Below are 21,218 nucleotides of genomic sequence, written 5' to 3'. Positions count from 1 at the left end.
GACCATCCTAGCAGCCCTCGGATACGAGCGAGAGTTAGTGGCCCTTGGTATATTTGTTCCCATGAAAGTCTAGCTACTGTTGAGTTTGGGTGATTTTTCTCATGTTAGGAAACTATATATATATATATATATATATATATATATATATATATATATATATATATATATATATATATATATATATATATATATATGTGTGTGTGTGTGTGTGTGTTATTCCTCCTTGGCTAATCATCCTACAAAGACGGAATAGCACATAAGTCTTTCATTAGGAATATATTGCAAACTAGTACAGATGTCCAGAAATATTAGAAGAAATCTAAGGCGTTGCTAGACAAGTACCCCAAATTGAATACTTGAAAAAAAGAGAATTGTAGGTATACATATCGTTTGTAATTTGAGGGCTGTTCTTCACCTAAGTAAATGCTAATTACGAAGTTTGAAAAATAGTAATAACATCTATCTATTTATATTTTATCTACATCGATATTTATATATCTATCTATGTATTAGGGATGCGCACGAGACAAGATTTATGGCTGTCTTGATTCGAAAATGTGCTGTAAAAGTGATGTCTTGACTCAAGAAAAATATATTTTTCTATTAAAGAGCCGTGTCTCGACTCGAATTTTGTCAGGGAAATCCTGTCTCGACTCATTTCGTGCCATCCCTACTATCTATCGATAGAGAGATAGATAGATATAGATATACAAATGTTTGAGTTTTGAAGTTTTCCGGGGATCATCCCATAAGAGATTTAATGCTTTGTATATAATTGTCAGTACATTTTCACGTACTTCCTTCCCCTTTGATGGCTTCAGATCTTGGACTGTTGTATTTTCCAGGTGGGTTGAAGTGCTCATGTTTGTCAATCTGAATACAATATTTAAGACGGTACATACTTATATCTACACCTCATTCACTACAGCACTTTACACTTATAGGAAGAGGTTCTTATCCACTTTATTCGAGCTGGCTATTTAAGTCTTTTTTTCTCTGTCTCTGGATTTCGGATTGTTAATTGAAAGAAGACAGCTTCAGTAGGAACCTTTTTTTTATCTTGGTATTTACATACAATGTAAAGTTGCGTTCAAAATAAATGTTTCCTTGAAATCTTTTTTAAAAAATGGTTGAATGCTCATCTCGGATTGCATGGTATTCTGGTTCGATTCCAGCTCGCGATAAATGGATCTTGTGATGGACATATATAGTATATCTGGGTTTCCTCGAAATTCTCCCATTTTCTTTATTCCACCATTTTATTTATTATAACAATTTCCTTTAGCTTCGGTGCATATTCGTCAGACATTAAACTAAAAGAAAAAAAATACGATTAGGATTCTATCTGTAAGTTTGTTTTACCCTATACCACTTTATTTTCTCTCAAGAAGGTACTTCAGTTACGACTTCCAATTTAATCTGCTAAAGAACTTTCAGATTGCAATAATAGGAAAGTTAACCTTCCTTGCAATACCATTCGCTTCATGTCACTAAAAGAGGAAAACAAGAGCATTATTTGACCTCAAAGCACTGTCGAACAGAATTGAAATTGGAGAATGAAAGGCAAGGAAGAAAGGAGAAAAGAAATGCAGGTTATTAGGTACAGGTCGTCTACTGCGCTTATAAAATTTGAGATTTCCTCTCTCGCACGTGTAATAGATGTAAGTGGCTTCATTGAGTTTATTATTGATTTTGCCTGTTTTCAAGTATTTGTCACACCACTACTACTACACTGCTATTCTTATTGTTACTGCTAAGAAATTTATCTTGTTAGTACTGTAATAGTAATAACTATTTGTAAACGACACTAATATAACTCTATGGTTTGTGTTTGTGAAATCTAAATGTTCATTGCTGCAGAAACAGAACCAAGCAGGGATCTAGTTCTTTCATCCTTTCACACAAGTCAGGTAAGCTACAAACAGGTAAGTCTCAAATTTACATCAGCAAACTATTGTGCTGCCAAAATGTCTTGAGCCGTGGCAAAAATGCGAACTAAAGCTCACACCCTCACACACACACGCGTTGAGCCAATAAGGGTTCAGCTGTTGCTAAGTGAGAGAAAGCGAGTGGAATTCCTTCAGCCGATAGCAGCGCTTGCAACGGAAGACTCGGGATCAAGTCAATGTGGCATTAGTATAGTTCAAAACCGAAAATTCTCTAGCCACATCGAGACGAATCAATGTCATGGCCGTGGATACCAAAGGCATACGCAATAACCAATTGGTTACGTGGAAGCTTGCTGCTGCTGCTGCTGCTGCTACTACTACTACTACTGCCACTAGTACTACTACTACTACTACTACATTACTATTATTACTACTACTACTATCACTATTACTACTACTATTATTATTATTACTATTACTACTACTACTATTAATATTACTATTAGCACTGTTACTACTACTACTATTACGTGAACTACGGTAGTAATTGTTTCACGTAATAGTACCACAGGCAACGTGGGGTGGGTCGTGGGAGTCTAATGCTCCTCCAATGTAAGAGTTTGGAAGAGGCATTAACGCATCCCAAACGCAATCCATTTTATAGGATAGAACCTCACATTTTAATGACATTCTTAAACTCATTACCGTTAAACTTCAGTATAAGAACCCAATCCTATTTGAAACAGTCACATAAACAATGAAAGTATAAATATTATATAGAATGATGTTAGCAACCTACTCAATATTAGACGTAATTCAGTATGTTTAGTTATACATCAAATAACGGGAAACGTGTGATTTTTTAAAAACGTTCGATCTTCTTTATCTGGAGTTTCATATGTTATTTGATATTGGTGGAAGTATTAAAATTTAGCCAAAAATTCTCTAGCCGACATTACTTGTGTAAATATATATAATAATCCTAATTCTTAATTATTTCATTTCTTTAAGCTTTAATAATTGTGTTCTAATGTGTGTCTGTCTATTAGCGTTGAAAATTTCTAATAACGAAAACGGAAACTAACGCCACACGGGTTGAACGAGCATCGTGAGGGAACTGGAAAGCAAATCTGAAATAAGAAGTAGACCAGTCAAGGAAGCAAGAAATGATGGTACAAAGTGTAACGGTATTGTGTAATTTTTATATACTTGTATTTACGGGCAAAATGTGCTTTTAAAATATGCACAAGCTGTTCAAAAGGAAGAAGAAAATATAAAGAGAAATAGATGTAATTTATTTTCTGTTATTATGATTGATGTTCTGTTGTGATAGTGATATGACATGTTTTGTAAGCCGTCATTGCAACGGAAAACATATAATATATAGAGTATCCATCTTGTGATATATACATGTACAACATTTAAAAGTGTTAAATGATTAATTTATTACGTACTACAATAAAAAAGGTAATATCTAAATGAAGTGTTTAGATGGATTTTGATAAAACAGTAACCTAGATTATGTAAATATACGGACTGAGGGCTATAACGACATATAAAATATGCAAAACAAGCATTAAACTAATTATAAACTGGTGATTTTCATAGTAATACACATTTAGTGGTCATTATAAATTGGTTGTTCCGCCCAGGAATTCAGGAGATTTTGTGAGAAGATAAGTAAACAATCTCCTAAATAAATAACTGCAGATTGATTTTAAGGTTACGTAGTAATTTTATTAAATACATCAAAACGGAATATACCTTATTAAGGAGTGAAAGAAAATTTTCAGAAATACTAAAATGAGTCTTCCTGGTAGTGAATATACACCTGAAGCAACTGGTAATAGGGAAATGTACACTTCCTTTGACCTAGCTGACCTTATTAAACAGCAGATAGGACAATTGAAGGAAGAATTGAAGCAAGATTTTGATGAGCAAATCAATCAGCAAATTGTACAATTGAAGCAACAGCTCGACAGTAATAGTCAACATTTATCACAACAAATTGAGAATACAAATCAGTGAATTGAACAGAGTGATCACAAAATGGAACAAATACTACGTAGGTTCACCGAAGTGCAAAAGTCAGTTGTAGTTGTAGAAACTATAATTAATGAACACAGTAACCAAATAAGTGAACCTGAACCTTTCATGAAAACTATAGAGAATGTAGATCGACGAAGGAATATGACGTCATTGATTTAAATGTGTGGATGAAATTTGTTGATTGTTCGCAAAAACATACTGTGGTATTGATTGAATTAGATTATCCCGACTTCTCTCTTTATTCGAATGTTCTTGATTGTCTTACTGATACTACGTGTAACGAAGATTTCAGTGTGCACGAATATGCGAAAAGTTATGGTCATCTTCGTCTAGTGAATGCTACTAGTTGCTTGTATATTCAACATGATATTAATTCTGGAGATAAAGTGATTGTAATAGAATCGTTTAATGATATGTACACGACCACGGTTCATGTAGCAGGAAGAAAATTGATTCCAGTATTCGTAAAATTCAGAAAGAGAACGCGTGTTCCCACCAATGTTGTAATGATTGGTCGATTGAGTTGGGGCTGTTGAAATGTTCACTCAACGAAAAGATAAAAATGATAATAGTGAACAATCCGATGGTGCTTTTACAGAACGTGATGCAATGCGTTGGCTTCAATCATCTAGGTATGGCATTGCAAAGTTTTGAGAATCCATCAATGGTTCAATACAATACTAACCTGAATCAAACTAACCTTAATCAAACCAACTTCGAAATATTCATGTGAGATTAAAGTGTGATTCCAATGTAAAAAGTAATGTTGAATTCACGTGTACCGGTAATGTAACCGAATCTAATCTTAGTAACAGCAGTAAAAGTAATCGTACTACATTTAGGAAGCATGTAATCATTAGATCTATTTTCCATCGAATTGGATTTCGTAGAAATTTCCTACATGGCAAAAATTCTCGAAATAGGAAACAAAGAACTGTAGATGTAAATAACGATCAAGATTGTATTCCGATTTATGATTTTTAATGCAATCTAAACGAATTCGTTGGTCATGTAACTTAAGCTACGGCGTCCGAGAAAACTATATTCAATTGATTTTTGTTTATTTTCACTGTAAATGTCGTTATGATTTCCTTTGTTATTTGTATAGACACTGTTGTCGTGGTAAACATTCTGATTGGATTAAGTATGTTACTGAAATTACTTACTTTCTAAGTTATTCAGCGTCAGATACATTGGGTGTAGGCCAGCTAATATTCATAATGGAACCGATTTCATAAAACCGATTGAGCAACATTTTGACATTAAACATAATGAAAATGATGGAATGAACTATTCACATGCTACACCTTCGCAGGACACAAATTTTTCCCACGTAATCGGAATATTGAACAACAGCAAATAAATAAAATTCAAACAAATGATTTAGTCTGTAAAACTGCACCCTCAAAGCGATGCGTCCTTAAAAAGGATTTATAAATTTTGGGATTTATTTGCTGGACCATATTTGTGTAAGACAAGTTAATCCTAAAGTTTTCGAATTAATGGCGTGAAGACTGGAAAAGTTTTGGGCTTACGCAATATTGATGAACTTAAGGTGTGGCGTCCTTCGAACTATACTAAAAGCAAATGGATGCAATTGGTTAAGACATTAGTTCCTTTGGAAGTTGTAACCAAAGTTAACATGAATAACATTTAATCTTTGAACTAATTCCTAATATGGTAATTTCTTTATTTATGTTAGTTTATGTTATGATGTTGATTATCGTGTTTTGTTCTAGCTATTGTCAATATTTCATTTATAAATTGCATTTTGTTTGAATATATAATATATTTGATCCTTTCTCATTTAAGAAAACAATCATACAAATAACATAATAATATCCTTTTCTCAATCTTCTTAGTTTTGCCCAAGAAAATGACATAGATTTTGTTAACTTCCAACTTGTAACCCGTATCGATGGCCTCGAAAGGACTTTAAATTAAACAATTTTTATAACGTTATTTGAATGTACCTTCTATTGCCAATGTTGAATTGTATAATATAAGAATTAAGATAAATATGAAAATAATATTGATATAAAAGTAAAATATGATATATGATTGTATGAAATGTAATTATTGCATGTACGAGGCTCATTCGAAAACTCAAATAACCAACATGTGATATCCAACGGTCCAGGATTTCTTTCTTTATTTTTAAACAAAAAAGTCCCATTTTTCGGGCGACATTATGTAACGGTATTGTGTAATTTTTATATAATAACTTGTATTTACGGACAAAATGTGCTTTTAAAATATGCACAAGGTGTTTAAAAAGGAAGAAAAAGAAAATATAAAGAAAAATAGATGTAATTTATTTTCTGTTATTATGATTGATATTCTGTTGTGATCGTGACATAACATGTTTTGTAAGTCATCATAGCAACGGAAAACATATAATATATAGAGAATCCATCTTGTGATATATACATGTACAACATTTAAAAGTGTGTAAATGTTTAATTTATTACGTATTACAATAAAAAAGGTAATATCTAAATGAAGTGTTTAGCTGGATATTGATAAAACAGTAACCTAGATTATGTAAATATAAGGACTAAGGGATAAAATATGCAAAACAAGCATTAAACTAATTATAAACTGGTGATTTTCATAGTAATACACATTTAGCGGTCGTTATAAAAGTGTGCCACGAAAGCTCAGGTCGCAAACCAACGATAAAAGAGTCAAAATTGTTTTGTTCACAAAAAAGCCCTGAACACAGGCCTCCCTCTGTTGCTTTCTTTGTCAACACTCTCTCTCTGGATATATATATAAGAGTTACAACAAAAGTCATGACAACTATTTTCTTTTATGAAAATACGAATGAAGCAAGAAATATACAAATGAAAGATTAGGTACATAAGGAAATGTCATATGAAGGGCATTGGATACATATACACATTACCATGAGGATATAGCACAAGAAAAATAGAACGAATCGACCGTTTCATACGTGTTTTTCCTCGAATTACATTACAAACCGTTAGAAGTACAATTACAATTATGAGTAAAGCTCAGAAGGCATATAGAGACCTTCAAAGTAGTCTCCCAAGGAATCCACTAGATGGCAGATCATGACGCCATCTCCATGTGCTAGATGTAGTCGGACCGACCGCGAACCGCAGCGGTCTGTCGTTGAAAATCTGGCAGGCCGATGGCGGCTTAATGCAGCGGTACGTTACGAAATTACACAGAAACCGAAATTTTACCGCCATGGCAGTAATAAGGCGGCATCCACCGTTTCTCCTCGCCTGAGCCGCAAGTGCCGGCCTGTAAGCACCAGTACCGCCATTAACCCGCCACATGAGCTTTTCTCTGCCGCCTCAATTTTGCCAACAAAGTATTGCATTAATATTTATATCCTGAAAGTTCTATACCAAACATAGTTAAAACACAAAATAACTAGCGATTTAGTGTACTTGTATGTTAGTTTAACACCAGAGACATGGTCTTCTGAGCGTGTCAGAAGTAACTAGTAATTGTCAGTGAGAATTTTAAATGGATTTTATTGTTTGCAACAAGCCAAGCTTTACGCAGTATATTTGACATTTTTGACAAGTAACGAATAACTTAATGTGTTCTGGTCACGAAAATAATTCTGTAAGCACATGAACCGTCTGGCAAAATTTAGATGAGTAGCACTGCTGCCACCTGTTCTTCTTATGTCCTAGTACATAAAAAAAACAGGTGAGAACAACAGGTGGCAAAACAGTTCTCAGTGCATGTTATCGAGTTCTCACCATCATTCAGTGGTCATTCATAGAAAAGTCTCAATAACACCACTTGGTGGAAAAACGACAACTGCCATCTATCTTTACGACAACGGCAGCCACTTCGCTTCCGCTTCGGTGGCTTTCCGCTAGGAACCGAAAACGAACTGATGCCGGACCGGTGATAGTTGGTGGCACTTTGCACAGGGGGAAAGCATGTTTGCAGAATCTTCTTGCGCGATGAGCATGGGAAGTACTCGAGCATCAATTATATTTGCCAGATATATCACCTTGCAATTTCGACCTTATGGCAGAACTGAAAGAGCCATTGCGTGGAACGTGCTTTTGAACACATGAAGACATTGTTACAGCAATGAATCGTAAAATTAGAAAATTCGCTCGTTGCGACGCCATATAACATTAGAGTACAGAAAATTGTATGCATGTTGGGTGTCTATGCTCGGTTCAGGAGACAGACAGCGGAATTCTATGCCACTTGGATCCAGAAACTAATACCAAGACTGAAATTTTTTTGGATAATTGTCGACAGTTGTGTTGAAAAACATACTGTGTATCAGTATTTCAAAGTACCATTAATCTTTTGTGCATCATTATTGGCATTTGTATCTTTACTTTCCTGACACACCTCGAATAAGGTGAACTATCCCCCCCCCAAAAAAAAGAGTAAAATTTACATAATGTTGTGTGTATAGTAGATATTACGGGAATAAATTAGTTCACCCTACAAAATAAAATATAAAAATCCTAAAGAAATATTGAATCCCATAGTTGAGAATCTGTCAGTTGCATATGACAAACTTCCTTAGTACAAGAGACGAACTCTGTTGATTTCAACGAAGTGTAGGAATTCGATCTTCTTCGAGCGAAAAGGGGTAAAGAAATAGTGATTTTAGCAATGCTAATGTGATGGAAGGAAAATTGCGTAAGTCGAAGAAGAAAAAATAAGTAAATAGGTTTTTCTTCTGTGCGCATAAAAAATATATAAAAAAGAACCTTAGAAAAAAATTCTGCAATAACGTTCCGTTATGACTTCAGCAAACTTCGTCTCTCAGCAAGATATTGAATAAGTTGAGGAAGAGATTACAGAATAGAAAGTATGAGGTACATTTCTATATTTTACTTTCATATATTTTTTCGTTTTACTAACTTAAAACTGAAAGGAAAAGTTTTTATTCAGTAATATAATAGTCTTAGTATCTTAATATAAAGGAAGAAAATGATTTTGCAGTGCATTACTAAAATACAAAAGTAAAAACTAATTCGGGGATAGTAGCATAAACATTGTGTACAAGACAAAATTTGAGGCTATGTCGCCTCGAAAATGTACGGACAAAGTGATGTCTCGTCCCGAATATATATATATATATATATATATATATATATATATATATATATATATATAGAGAGAGAGAGAGAGAGAGAGAGAGAGAGAGAGGCGGATCCAGGATATGATCAAGGAAGGGGCTGAACCATATTTTGCCGTTTTATCCAGTGTAAAGCAGGTTTGAAGCCCATTTTATCCAGTGTATATCTGAGCGTCAAGAGGGGGGCTATAGTCCCTATAGCCCCCCCTTAGATCCACCACGAAAGAGTTTTGTCTTGTATCGTATTTGATCACGAAATTCCAATCAAGCCTTACCTTCAAAATATGTCGTGAAACTCATGCCTGATCTTAAAAAATGTACCTCATTCTCTTACAAGATATCTATCTGGTCTCATCGTGAAAATGATGTCTTGTCTAGGAAAATGTATGTTTCTGTTTGAAGAACTCGACTCATATCTTAACTTGTCATGAAACTTCTGTCATCTCGTCTCGAAACTGTGTCGTAAAAATGTCACGTTTCAAATATGTATTTGTTTCTATTGTAAGAGTGCTGTCTCGTCTCTAACATATTAATGAAACTAATGTCTCATCTCGAAAAATGTTTAAGAGCTCTGTCTCGTATCATATGTCGTCACGAAAATTCTGTGTCGCCTCGTGGGAGGCCCATGTTCAATTTCCGGCGAGAGCTTGTGTGGTTCGAATTCCACGTTAATCTATAGGTTCACGTCTCATATAACCTCGCTGCTGAGCGAGACGTTAAACTCAAAATTAACTCAACTTATGTGTCGTCTCGTCTCAGAAATGTTTCCTGAAAGTGATGTCTCATCTCGAAAAATCTTTGTTTCCATTGGAAGAGCACTGTCTCGTATCATATCTTATCATTAAATTTATGTCTATTGTTGGTTCGAAAATTTGTCCTAAAAATGATGTCTTGTCTTGAAAAATGTTTATATTTCTTTTGGATGACACTGTCTCGTACCGTATCTCGTCAAAGTGTGGTTAGGAGACAATATACTCCATTCAAGCTAAGTGGCTTTCGGTTGCGGTTAGGTTCTGTCAGTGCTCCAGGCAAAAGGGAGTAGTTATGTTCCCACAGAATTCCAGGCAAATTAGATGGGCAAGAACCTCAAAGCTCCAGGCAAGTAAAGAGGTTTTTGTTAGGTTAGATCTTTCAGAACTCCAGGCAAGTTAAGAGAGGATTTGATCAGTCGAAACTGAAGCCGATGAATGTTCTGCAGCGTATTTTATACTCTCCTTATGGGTAGTGGCGGCGCTAGTGTTCCTCTTCGATCATGTGTTATGTTGGTGATAGTGACGCCTGTCGTCCCCTTGATTGCAGTAGTAGTTGTAATTAAGCACGGAGTCTACAAAATGGAGTACGTGGGTTTGTTCACAAGATCATGAGGAAATGTAAGATATAACATATTTTTGAGGGAGGACGAGTCAATGCTGAAAAATAAGTGCCATTACCAACTTTATATTTGTACTAAAACTAGAAGTATCAGAAATCCACTACCACTTCCTGTTTCATTATTAATCTCCAGAGAAACAAAATGGTAAGAGACAGTGATAATTATCTTTTCAATACGGATTCAGAGTCTCATGAATAGGCATAGGCTCTACTTTTAGGCCTCTATTCAAATCGCAAGTATTGAAAGTATACGACGTTTGGTTTCAATATTGATCGACATGGTGAGTAACAGTAGTGTATATTATAGCGAAAAACAGTTATATATATAGAGGTTGCTAGGTTTGGTGGCATACACACGATCCTTGACCATGCCCCACAACCAAAACTCACCATGATATTCTCTTCATTTCTTACAGATCTCTTTCTACCACAGTTTCTTTTGCAGTCGTCTTGAGTGTACCTCATTCTTACGAACTTCTTGTAGATTCTACCAATTGTCAGGCGCAAAGGTACATCCCGACCGACCGTATATTTATAATATTAAAATATAAATTGCAACATACATTTCTAATATCGATTCCCATAAATCGAATGCAATAATAGAGGACAACATTTCTTTTATGGACTTAAAATTTCAAGAATAGATCTCATATCAGTTCCTGTTCTTGTGTCGAAATCAGAATTACTAAAAATCTGCTACAACTTCCGGTTTCGTTACTGATTCCCATATGGTAGTAATTGTAAGAAATAGCAAGAAACTGTTGTTGGTATAGATTTTTCGTCAGTGAACACATATTTCGTGAAAAAATAAAAATGAAATCTTTGAGTTTTACGTCTCACGGTTATGCCGGTTAGGCTAAAGGAGACGCTAATTATGAAAAATGAATGAAATGGTGGAATGAAGAAAGTGGGAAGAAACGGGAGAACCTCGAGGAAACCTATGCACATGGTGTTTGTCTACCATAAAGTTCAGTTGGTGCGAGCTGGGATCAACATATATTTCGTCTTAGACGTTATCCCCATATTACAACAGAAGTTATAGATCTACTATTAAATTTCTATTAGTCTGGACGTCTACTGGAGTTTCATTGGGAAACGATACTGAACTTGTTCTAATTAATCCAGCAATGAAATGTCTAGAGGTTGAGCCGGAATATTTGTCACGCATTCGTATTTTGCACTGTAGAATCAAATAACGCTTAATAAGTAATTAGGAAGCTTAATATGTTTTCGCATTATAACAGAGAGAAATAATCATTCTGTGCTTTTGTCGTCAGGGTCTCATTTACATGACCTTAGAAAACAAAAGCTTCGAACAAACAAGTTTGTGTCAAAAGCAGTTATTATTAGAGGATGATGAGGTTCTGGCTTTTACATGGAACAACGCTTCAAAATGTGTTGCAAATTACTGAGAAAATCTCATTACTCTTCCTCCCTATTAGTTTCAGATATAATTGAGCTTTTGAAGGTGGCTTCATTACTGTCTGTATTATACCTGGCATAAAAGTTTCTTTCAGTATTAATTATCACTTCCAGCAGAGCTCTTCTCAGAATTCAAGTAGAAATACTTTGCCAAAAAAAAAGCACGAAACGCTGTTATTCCCTATTTCTCCACCCCATTATTCATTGGAAGTATATCAATATACTGTGTAACGCGATTTTTATAATTCCACATACCAGACACGTATGCAAAGGGCGGATAATGGGTGTGCGAGAATCTCCCTCAAAATATCAACTCTTCTGTAAATTTAGTTTCATTTTGGTGGTGATTTTACAAATTTTAATATAATTAATTTTCATATTGAATTTGGACTCCCCCGAAAAGCTTTGGACCCCTTCGAATTAAATTCCTGAGCACAAACACCGTGTGCGTGGATTTCCTCAGGGTTGTCCGTTTCCTCCCACTTTCTTCATTCCACTATTTCATTCATTTCTCATCATTTCCGACTTCTTGACCCTAACTGGGTAATCGTGGGACGTAAAAGTCAACATATTCATTTTTCATTCTTTCACGTGCCTGCTACTGAGCTTTCCAACTGCGAATGTAAAGTCCGTTGATTTTTATGAAATCTGTACTATAGACACAGCATTTACAGGGTTAATTATGAAAGTAATGAGCATGATGTTACCCTGACCCAACAATCCACCGCAGCGCGCGCTGCCGGCGCGGAAAAAGTAGTGGGTGGTCTGTCCTTCCAAATCAGTGAAGCCATATCTAGCATCTTGGTGGTATATCTAGCATAATCCACAAGCATTTCGCATCTAGCATCTTGACTTTAGCATCCTGGCCAAATCTAGCATAATTTCATTTTACCCTTTGTTAAAAAGAAAAAGAACGAAAATTTAGATATTTTAAAGACCGTCGGGAATTATTCTTTTTAGTTGAAGCGATGGTTGGAGCAATGAAACCAGTCAGTATTTCTGCGGTTGTAATTTTTTGTTGAATTCAGAGCAAACGCAAATGTTCAAAAATAGCAAACGTGACTGCAAAACATATTTACTTACCCATACTTTTATTACTGCCAACTGACACCTGAATGTGTGGTTATCTGGGATGTTTCTGTTCCTTTCAATTTACAACTTGAGAGGGGACGGATTTGAGCGTCAGGGGATAACTAGTAATACACTAAACGAAATGCTTCAGGGCTGTGTCGGAAGCGGAATGTTGTATATATATTTCTTAAAATGTTATCCATTCATAAAATATAAATTCAACCATCCTCCCCTATAACGTGCCATTTATCATCATTCCTAACAGCGTCATATTAAATTTGTACATGAATACAGTTAATACACTTCATTAAAATAATGAAGATAAGTAGGGGCGTGTCTTTAAAATTAGTTAGGAAAGATAATTTGAAAATCTGACATAATTTACAAAAAGCTAGCATAATTCAGACGCGTGTTTGGCATCATCGCGAGTCTCGAGTGTGGCAGCCCTGTTCCAAACGCGCCCAGAGTCAGTCTGTTGCGAGCAGTGACAGCGTGTGGATGTCGATCCGCGTGAATCACGTTTTTACAAGTTGTAACACGGCGCGATGGAGGGTTCGCTCGAACAACGCTACGTCATAAAATATTTGGGGCGGGGTGAGGATGAGGTGTGCCACTCCGCACTCTGCCTTTTGGATTCTGGATCGTATTCGAACATCCAGAATTCGTCTCCAGTTACGACCGAGTCTAAAAAGTCCGGATCACTTTCACACAATGCCAACAACTCCTTGCAGCGCAAAACTCGAAGTTCTTTTTGTTGGTTCGTCAACTCCTTCGGCACAAGCTTCGCACACACCTTTCGCATTTGCAGGTCCTCGGTCACTATCCCATGTACCGCAAATGTTGACATGTTTAGGGTGTCCGCGATTTGTTGAATGCTCACACGCAACACTTCAGTGATGAGATGCTTGAAAGTTACTTTTATTCTTGAACAATAAACCTTGTACTTCAATTTATAGCCAAACTTTTGTAAAGTAACGAAAAGAAACTTGTAAAAATGTTTTATAATATTTTATTCTACTTTCATTTTTGCCTTTTTTTTTTTTTTAAATGAAGGTCCTATATTGTTTCTTTACTTTTCCCACTTTCAAACTTGTATAGAAATGGAATGACCAACTAAAGTAATTAATTAAACTTTATTTGTTTAATAGAATCAAAAATTATCTTTAATAAATATGCGAAGAATTTGCTATGTAACTATCAGTGCTACCAATCTAATTAATTTCTACGTCGGGAGAAAAATTCACTTTCTCCCGACGCATTTGATAAATTGCTTGAAAGTGATGAACTAGTGATCAGAACCACAACTTGGCACATTTGAGGATATATTGCAGAGCTTATTGGACCAAAAATAGGTGCATTCTTGGAAGTGGATGAGTAATTTCTCACGCAGATCTTGTTGAACAAGAGAACATTCATAATAGTCATCCCGATGGTGCTAACCTATATGATCTCTAAATAACCTTTATTCTGTGTTGAACAAGAGTTCATTTCTACAAACAACCATATCACGTTAAAAACCAAAGATAATTCTAGGTTTAAATAGAAGTATGTTCTACATTTGATAAGCATAGAGAGTTACCACTAGATGTTAATGTTATCGTGTATATTAGAACCAAATGAAAAAAGTGTACTCAATTGTGAGATTTCACCAGCTTAGTCTCGAAAGGTTTCAAACCCAAGTAATAGGTAAGTCTTAAGCCACAAAGAAAATGCACATTATATTTCATCAAATTCGGATTTTTTTTACAATAGAATTTACCATGAAATTGTATATTTTCTTAAATTTCAAAAGCTGACTTCATGTATCATAAATATAGAATAATTTCGAACAAACTAATTGTAAAATATGGAGCGTTCAGAGCACAAGGGAATGGCGTTCAATTTACCGAATTCGTGTGAAAAAGAAACATACAGTTTAATTACGTGAGAAAGCTACTACCGTTTCTTGCATTGTAAGAGATATTTACAATATCTGCACATGAATCTCTTAAGCTCGAAAATGAACTTCAGATAGAAATCTTAAAGATGTAATATGTCCTAAATGGTCACAAGTAGATTTGTGCTCCATTTTGCATTAAAAGCGCCATATATTTATCAAAAGATAAGTTGCCATATATTTATCAAAAGATGAATACACCCAATGGTCTGAATGATTTTCAACTCTAGCTAATATTTTTTTTGAAAATAAGTCTCAAAAGAAAACTTTTACTATATTTAAAGAAAATCGGATATTTTTTTACGGAATTAATGATTGAAGTTTTATTGTTTCTAATTTGGAGTAGATTCACCATCTATTATCGACAAATTTTAACTTAGATAATGAGGATGATTGGTAAACCTCAAAGGAAATGTAAACCTCATTGTATCTAACCAGAATTATGATTATTTTTTCGAAAGTTATCATGATTTTTAAATTTTTTTTATCGCATTATGTATATAAGGTAATCTCCAAGTTTAGGTTGAATTTACAAACTTTTGTCCTCTTTAATTTTTCCTGACCAATTTCAATCTCACATAATGAGGATAGTTGGAAACGTATAGTAAAATATTCGGTATATTGCATCAAAATCTTTTTTTTTTTTTTTCGTAGGAAACTCGTTTTGTTATCCCATTTACTTACATGTACAAATTCCCAAGTTAAGGTTGATTTTACTCATTTATTTCTGATGGATATCATTCCTCAAAGAAACAGTTCTTTTCTCAGACCTCAAAGAAAAACACAATAAGTTTCATTAAAATTGGATTAGTTATACATATATTATTGTGGAAAAACTCACTTAGTATTGGGATTTGTTACTGTGGGTCATACACTTAGTTTTCAAACAATTGATATTCATACCATTATCTTTACACTATATAATGATTCTGTTTAAGTCTTCTTGTAGTCTAATATTGTTCCCAATATTGTTTACTCCTCTAAAAAGTTTAATGTCATCAGAATAAAGTAAAAGATTGGGAAGATTTAAAACTGTTGGCAAGTAATTAATAAAAATTGAGAAAAAGTAATGGACCCAGAGGAGAACCTTCAGGAACTCCATTACTGATACTGGATGAATCTGTCAAGACATTTTAATCTTTTATGTTCTACCAGTCAAATAGTTTCCAAAAATAACTTAGAGTCAAGAAGTTCAGTCAGCATCATTTCGTGCTAATTTATAATGTTCTCCATAATTTCTAGACGTAAAAATTAGGGCTCGCTATAGATATCTAGCTATACTCACAATGTAGTGTGTCCATCAAAAAATAATTTTTCAAAACAGTAAGAGTAGTCATAGGATTTCTCCAGTAGGAATCCTAGCAACTCATTGGCTGTAATACCATAGATTTTCTATATGAGACAAGTCAATAATACTACTTGTGATCGAGTAACCAGGGACGCCCCAAGGATTCTCTCAAAGTGAAGGGGGAGAGGAACACCGACACCAGCACGGTCGTGAATATGCACATACCTTGATATAAACGTGCACTTAAGACTTGATTTAAGACAATACATATTTACGTACATTGTATAACTTTATTTACTATATTAAATATAGTAATCTAGTGTGTGAGTAACAAAATCTAATATATATAGTTTGACATGCATTTCCAAGTACGGAACCCCCTTTGAAAATCCAGAGGTGGAAAATTCCTTCGCTGCAAAACGCTGCAGGTGTCATATTTGCAACGATTTTATGATTGTACTCAGTGGCGTATATAGGCGGGTGGCTTTAAGCCACCCCCCCCCGAAACAAATTTATTTGTTCCAAAAGAGAAAATGAGTTTATTCACATTTTGTGCATAGCCACCCCGAAACAAAATCCTAAATACGCCACTGACTGTACTACATGGATTTGATTCGTTCTGGTGACCCTCTCATTAATAGTTCTTCGCTATTTACAGTGAATGTTCCCATACAATCGAACTTCGATATACATTCGTCTTAGTATAACTTACCATACAATTTTCAGAACAGGACGGCAACGTTATCTTGATATTACGACTTCAACCGATATGTTACATGCCCTTTAATGTTGGTTCGCTTTCGATTGACTACTGAGTGCTGGTCTGCTTACACCTAAGTATTTAGAGATAATTGAAAAAGTACCTTTGTTGAAGATTCAACTTTAAAAAAAATGAAAATGAAATGAAAACTATTTTGTGATGTGTATAATACGGTGTATAGGCAATTTACAATAAGTTTCTAATCATTGGGTGAGACTCACAAAAATTTGAACTAAATATGAACTTCAAGTGGAACATAATTTATTGGAATTAACTCATAATTTGAAAATTGTAATGTGTGTAGAATAAATTAATCTCTACTGAATAGTAATATATGAACAACCAATGAGCTAAAACAGATGCGGTGAAGAAATAAGTCCAATATTGCACGGTTGGTGATTACTTCCTTATTTTCATTTTTGAATAACTTCCACAAAAAAAGCCATTAATTTTATATATTTTTTTGGTTACGTTTAATTATTAAATTCCAATCTAAAACGTATAGTACCATCACTAATGAAGAATAATTTAACGAAATTGTTTGAATTGATATTACAGGAAATTCCAACTAATGCATTCCCCTGTAACCTCAATTTGATTTCAGAAAAAAAAATTATGGAACGAATTGTAGATGATAAAGTACCACATTTATATCCTGAATTACGCTGGAATTATCAAACGATTAATAACCTCTCTCTCTCTCTCTTCCTCTTTCTATCTCTCCTCTCTTTCTGTTCGTAATGTTCCTCGGCCGCCATTTCTGATTCAAAAGTTTCTTCAGATATCATCTACCATCATTTTTTACACTTGTGATGAGATTAAGTTGGCAGGCAATTAAAAAAAAGAAGGAAAGAGAAAAAAGGATGAAAATTTTTTCGCGTCATATGACGGGAATTCCATCTGTAATTCCGTAATTTTAAGTAGTCTTCAGAAGAAAGAAAATGCTAAAAGGCTGCACATTTGGAAGAGAACTGGAGCACAAAGATGAGGGAATTATTTTTTTAAATATGAAGTTATTCGATTTGTTTCTAAAATAGATAACAATTAAAGGAGGAAAATTTTCTTGACAGTAGAAGCATATATGTTCAATATGTATATTCCAGATGGTTTCATAGGTAATCTGTAATATGCACATTGCTTGCTAAATTGTCATTGATTTAAAAAAAAAAAAGATTAAAACAAGATGCAGAGCCACGTTTACACAATCTGAAACTAGTTTGGTTTCTATTGCACGATATTTTTTGAATTAATACTGAAACCGCAATGAATAGTAAATTTCTATCACTTCCGGTTTTAATAAAAAGATTGGAGTGTAGATGGAATATATCCTTGGAACGATGACTTGATTACTGAAAACCACTTTTCACTATGCATTACCGGTTTTACTCTATAGTGATCAACGTTAAAACCGGAAGTGGGTGATTTCTACCACCTCCGGTTTGAATTTTGGGTTAAGAGAGAAGATTGTATCTATTCTTAAAACGCTAAATCGATTCCAAAAGAACCGCAGCTTGCTATATCTTATCCTTTTTTGCTCTATATATATACGTAGACCAATTCTGAAACCGGAAGTTGAAGTGTTTTATATCCCTTCCTCTTTTAGTAGAGAATTAAGGATGAAGATTAAATGTATTCTTAGGACTCTTAATAGATTGCAATGAAACGCTACTTGCTAGCTACTACCATTTTTTCTCTGTACCGATCAATGGTAAAACCGAAAATTGTTGATTTCTAGCAATTAAGTTTCACTATTACCTACATTAGCGAACTCACATTTCTAACTCTTGACTTCGTACATCCCAGTCAAAATTGATGGTTACCCTTCAAGTAGTTCTTGGGAGTTCTTGTCATCTGGATGGAGAAACAGACATGTTCAATATGTAATGGAGTCATGGTAAATCAAAATCAAAAAAAAAAAAAAAAAAAAGACAAACAATATAAAACAACAGATTCATTATCTAAATATTATGTAGAAATGTTAAATGTATTGGTTTCCATTCTTATATTTTGTTGAAAATGTTCATACGTATATTTTGTATGAGTAAAAAATAATTCTAGGTTAAAAGTTGACCAATCCTCTCGGAATTATTGCTAGTTCTTAATTATAAAAGATACGGGCCATCTCACCAAAACTTTTCACATCAATTCCTTAAACTGAATGATCTTATGCTACAGTTATTAATGAATCATTTTCTTGTGAAATACGAACAAAATTACGAGGTATCTTCGAAAGACTTCATAAAAATGCCTCCCCCGTCCAAAAATAATCCCCCGTCCCTTGTAGATTTTTCCATAAGAAATTACTTATGCTTATATTAGAATAACTAATGAAATATTGGTTTATAAAATATCCACAAAATCACATGAGGCCTATTTCACTAAACCGTCAATAACTTTAGCGTGAAGAATGTACTATCCGTTGTGCATATTCTAACGGAAGTGATTTACGCTACATTATAGGAGTATTAATGATTTTTTTTTCATGAAATATGAAAAAAATCACCTGAGACGTTTACGGGAAAGTAGTCTAAAGAGTAACTCTCTCCCAAGAATAAACCACATCTTGTGAAATCTTTCGTAAGAAGTAATTTAGACAAAAATATTTATTTACGACATATGAGCCGTTTTTGAGAAGATCGTCCAAATAAAAGAAAAACATCCACATAAAAAGACATCTTTCTTAGATTTTTTTTCAGAACAAATGAGTGATGTTATTAATGGAATGTTTATTTACGAAATACGAACAAAATCGCCTGAGTCGTTCTTGAGAAAATTATCTGGAAAAAATCGCCCCAAGAATAAAATACTTCCTCACATTTTTTTTTAGGACAAATGAGTTAGGCCACATTATCAGGTTACTAATGAAATATTTATTTATGAATTTTTGAAGAAATTTGTCTGAGTTAATTTTGAAAAAAAAATCATCCGAAACATTTACCCCAAGAGTAAACTACCGCTGTAGATTTTTAAGGACAAATGAGTTGTGCATATTGTTAAATTATTAATGGAATACTTATTTATGAAATATGAAAAATCGTTGGGCCATCTTTGAAAAAAAAATGATAAGAAAAAAGATCATCCCAAGAATTAACTACATCTTCTTGCTTCCCCCAGAGAAATGACATACTGCACTATTAGATTGTTATTAAAATATTGATTTATGAAATATAAACAAAATAAATAGAACAGTTCTTCAGAAATTCTCATTTATTTGACCCTTCAGTAAACTGCCACTTTTAGGGGCAAGAAGAAAATTCGAAAAAAAAAAAAACTAGATAATTTCATAAAATGTTAAGTTTGAAATATGAAACAGAGACATTAAACAGTATGGCATCTAGACAAGTGTATATCAGGACGAACTACTAGACGAATAGATGTCGAAAAATCACTTTATGAAATCTCATTGAAATTTCAAATTCGAGTTTTTTTTTTTTTTTTTTTTTTTTTACGGTTACTGTACAGTCTTCTCCCCTTTTGTCGCTTGGAAGTTTAAAAAAAAAGAGCCTGCAGGGCTGCAGATTGATACATGTTTCTATTTTTTTTTCTGACTGGCGGCACACTTAGGTGACAATCTTTATTATTAATAATAAAACAATTTGTATATATATATATATATATATATATATATATATATATATATATATATATATGTGTGTGTGTGTGTGTGTGTGTGTCTGTCTGTCTGTCTGTCATCAGCTTTCTACATAGGAAGAAGTCGAGTGGAGCGAGCAAATTTTGTACGCCGATACATCTTCACGAATTCTAAATGTGTACAAAGTCGTTTTTTAGATTTCCTGCTTGAGACATGGATTGGTGGAGATGGGGGCAAAATGTACGCGTAAAAAGAAAGAATAAATAACCGGGACGACTAGTGTTAGTGCTAAATCTATCATTTGCAAGGTCTCTGAGATGAATTGTGACAGTGTGTGTGTGTGTGTGTGTAAATAATATGTCCAATCCAGAGAACTAGTATTGAATACGTAATTTTCTGGGTCGCTAAGCTGATTGGTGACAGTCTTAATGACATTTAAGTCCAAGTGTGCATAAGAAGGGATATGTCAACTGACCCGAGAGTTGGCAGGGGCAACGACGGAGGCATTACTCATTATTATTAAATTCTTTTCTTTCAAATATGATATATAGCATAAAACTTTATATATATATATATATATATATATATATGTGTGTGTGTGTGTGTGTGTGTGTGATATACAGTCCAGACTTGTAAGCATCCTGTGTCACGGCATATAGTAATTTACTTTTTAAATTCTTACATTGCGTACACATGACCCTTGCCACATCTGTTAGGAATCATTAAACTGAAGTAATGGATA

The sequence above is a fragment of the Thermobia domestica genome, chromosome 9 (genome assembly GCF_964235325.1).
Source record: "Thermobia domestica chromosome 9, izTheDome1.hap1.1, whole genome shotgun sequence".
NCBI lineage: Eukaryota > Metazoa > Arthropoda > Insecta > Zygentoma > Lepismatidae > Thermobia > Thermobia domestica.
Note: the sequence above shows the minus strand (reverse complement) of the source record.